At 33.0% G+C, this 3,688-nt stretch overlaps 1 long non-coding RNA gene across 1 annotated transcript; it reads right to left on the minus strand.

The window, feature by feature from the left end:
* Window positions 1-1,141: 1,141 nt before the first annotated feature.
* LOC124919586 lies at window positions 1,142-3,272 on the minus strand. Its single transcript, XR_007097583.1, has 3 exons — window positions 3,037-3,272; window positions 2,885-2,951; window positions 1,142-1,250 (listed from the first exon to the last, which is right to left on the minus strand). It is a non-coding gene; the product is annotated as an uncharacterized LOC124919586 (long non-coding RNA).
* Window positions 3,273-3,688: the final 416 nt, after the last annotated feature.

A 3,688-nucleotide genomic window follows, 5' to 3' on the forward strand; every position in this document is an offset into this window, starting at 1 on the left:
CACCCCTTCTTCCAACCACCGGAAGGATTCACTATACTTTCGTTGAATCAAATACAGATCACTGATCTAATTAACTCTCTATTGAACAAAACAACATTTGTTCAACTTACAACACTGTTAATGACTATCAAATAGTCAAGTAACTTATCTCTCAACTTCACGTAGTGATTTACAAAATACACTTGAGAATAAAAATCTAGAGAGAGAGTAAGTTGATTCAAAAATCAAGCTTCTGGAAATCTATTGATTCAATGAGAGAGAGAGAGCTTCATCTTCTGTCTTGTATTCTTCTGCGGTTGGCCATCCGTTGTCTTTAGGTAGTAATTTATTCTTGAAAAACTTCAACGAATGAATCCTTCTTTTGAACACGTGGTAAGCGTCCATTGGAAGGCCGCCCATAGTACACAAGTACAGCAGGCACTGTCCACATGGAACGTGGCCGTACCAATCTGGTAGTGGCCAAATATTCTTCTGTAATTGTCCTACACAGAACAAGTAGTGGGAAGAATATTTACTTACGTGGCATTCATTCATTGGATACAATTAGCTGACTGTCAAACTGCATAGGAGAGAGTGGAGCAAAGTAGTAAACAACTAGTTGATCATGGTTAGACGTATGCTAACTTTAAACAACGGTTGAAGCAAAACATTAGACGTGCCCCATTAGACTGCCAAGTCTAATGAGAGTTAGACGTCAACGTCTAATAGCGTGTTCCATTAGACCACCAAGTCTAACTATATATCACTCTAGACTAATCTGAAGAAGTTAGACTTGCACGTCTAACTTTACATCCCATTAGACCACATAATCTAACGCAGTTAGACTGCCAAGTCTAACTATATATCACTTCAGACTAATCTGAAAGAGTTAGACTGCCAAGTCTAACTTTACATCCCATTAGACACCAAGTCGAATGGAGTTAGACTACCAAGTCTAACTTTACATATCACTTCAGACTAATCTGAATGAGTTAGACTGCAAAGTCTAACTGTACATCCCATTAGACACCAAGTCTAATGGAGTTAGACTGCCAAGTCTAACTACATATCACTTCAAACTAATCTGAAGGAGTTAGACTTGCACGTCTAACCTTACATCCATTAGACCACCAAGTCTAATGGAGTTAGACTGCTCGTCTAACTTCGTGGATGTTAGACTACACGTCTAACTACGTGCCTGTTAGACGGCACGTCGAACTCGTACGTTGACTTTGAGACGTCTGCTCGCGCGCGTTGACTTTGAGATGCACCTGCAAATTAATAAAACTCTAATTATTAATTTTGCGCCTGGTGAGATTCGAACCTAGGTCACCCATGTGATAGGCTAATGTACTTAACAATACACCACATACGATTTTAATATCTAAATATATATTTATATATTTGATATGACTAACATTTATTGAACTTAATTTTATCCATTTATTATCGAAAACCATTTAATTAGTCATTAAAATCAAGATTGTTAAGTTATTTTAAATCAATTAAAATTATTAACCCAATAGTCTACTCATATTGTAAGATGCTATGTTCAACCAATTTGAAATACAAAACCAATTAGAACTCAAACAAATGACATAAGAGCATCATATTAGCTTTAAGCATCATATTAGACTTGAACTATCAACACAAACAAATCACCTAAGAGCATCATATTAACTATAAACATAATAGATCTCTTATAAAGAAATTATCAATCTTTAGCATATTACATTAAATACTAGGCAAGAGAATTCAGTAGAGTTTAAAGAAGACAACATTAATATATGGATCAAAATATAAACACAAGTCATAACTCTAATAAATATTTGGTTAGATTCACCATATCAATATAAAATATCTACTTAGTCATTTTGACCGGTAAGCATTACTATTAATAAGACTAAAAAGTTATCATGAATTTGGTAAAGGCATACTAATATACTTGGGGAAAGACTCAAATGAATATTTATGACATCAATATTACTTATTTGTCTGATAACAGTTATTTGAAATTGTATTTTCAGAAGAATGATCTCAACTATTACAAATAAGATTGCGTTATAAAATGTTTGAAGATAATTCAGACAAAATTCAAAGAAGATAACATTAATATATATGGATCAAAATACAGTAAGTAGAGTTCACAATGTAGTAGAGAAAAATACCACTAAAAGAAAGAAAACACCACTAAATGCTAATGAGCTCTAAGTTTCTCATACAAACCCACAATACAATAGAGAAATATAGAACTCATAATAAATCTATAAAATAATTTTCAAGGCAAATAGAGAAATTGAAATTAACCACATTTTGGAATGCATGCTCAATTCAAGCCTCCTGAGATACCTCAATAGACAGCAAAACAATCATACAAATCAAATATCTAATATCTTAATTAACTTGGTTTATTAATCTTTCATTCCAAATGATCATACCATTCAAATAAGACAACATTGATAAGTAAATCCATTACCATTAATCAATACAGTAAATAGAGTTCACAATGTAGTAGAGAAAACACCACTAAAGGAAAGAAACCACCCCTAAACGCTAATGAGCTCTAAGTTTCTCATACAAATCCACAATGCAACAGAGAAATATAGAACTCATAATAAATTTACAAAATAACTATCAAGGCAAACAGAGAAATTGAAATTAAACACATTTTGGAATACATGTTCAATACAAGCCTCCTAAGATACCTCAATAAACATCAGGACAATCATACAATTCAAATATCTAATATCTTAATTAACTTGGTTTATTAATCTATCATTCCAAAGGATCATACCGTTCAAAGAAGACAACATTGATAAGTAAGTCCATTACCATTAATCAATACAGTAAGTAGAGTTCCATCAACAATTGGGTTAAATTGAATATCAAAATATAAAGAACTTACTTTGTGGTTTATAGTTATTCGACTTCAAGATAAAAACAGTTATTACTCCAGAAGCTTCTCCGCTGATCTATTGATTAAGAAGAATAACCAACCATTATGAAAACTATAACAACAAACGAAATCAAATAGACAAGAATGAGAAGAACAATTACCACGGAGAAGGAGGCGAATTTGTCTTCTACAAATAGCGAATAGATTCGTTGTCTTCAAATAGATTCGTTATCTTCTACAAAAGTTAGGATTGGTTAGGGGATGTGGCGGGGTATTAAAGAATCGAGTTTTAGAGAATTGGGTTAGAGAAGGTTTAGGGTTTGTCTAGGATGTGGGCGGCGGGGTATTAGAGAATCGGCGATATGGGCGGCGATGGGAGGCGACGGGGTTTGGCTAGAATTTGGGGAGGCTAAGGTTTTGGAATGAAGGTGGAGCGGGTTTGGAGAGAGAGAAAGAAATGGTAGAAATGATAGAATCGACTAAGTGTTAGGCATTTAGGAGGGAGTTTTGGTGCAAATAAAATATTTACGCGGTATATTAAAAAAATTCGACTGAATGTAACTACAATAATTTTTTTATTAAACAATACATATCGTGAATTAATTTTGGACTAAAGAGTTTTGCAACTACGTATGCATTAAACTAGAATATAATGATGAACTACAATAGTTACAACAATAATATATATTAAAGGATAATTCTGTTTTTAATGCAGATTCAATGGCATATTTTGTAATTATTTTTCAACTCTCGGGTAACAAATGCATATTTAGATAACAACTATTAATGCAATAATCTTCATTTAGCGTTGAA

Source organism: Impatiens glandulifera, chromosome 1 (genome assembly GCF_907164915.1).
Source record: "Impatiens glandulifera chromosome 1, dImpGla2.1, whole genome shotgun sequence".
Lineage (NCBI taxonomy): Eukaryota > Viridiplantae > Streptophyta > Magnoliopsida > Ericales > Balsaminaceae > Impatiens > Impatiens glandulifera.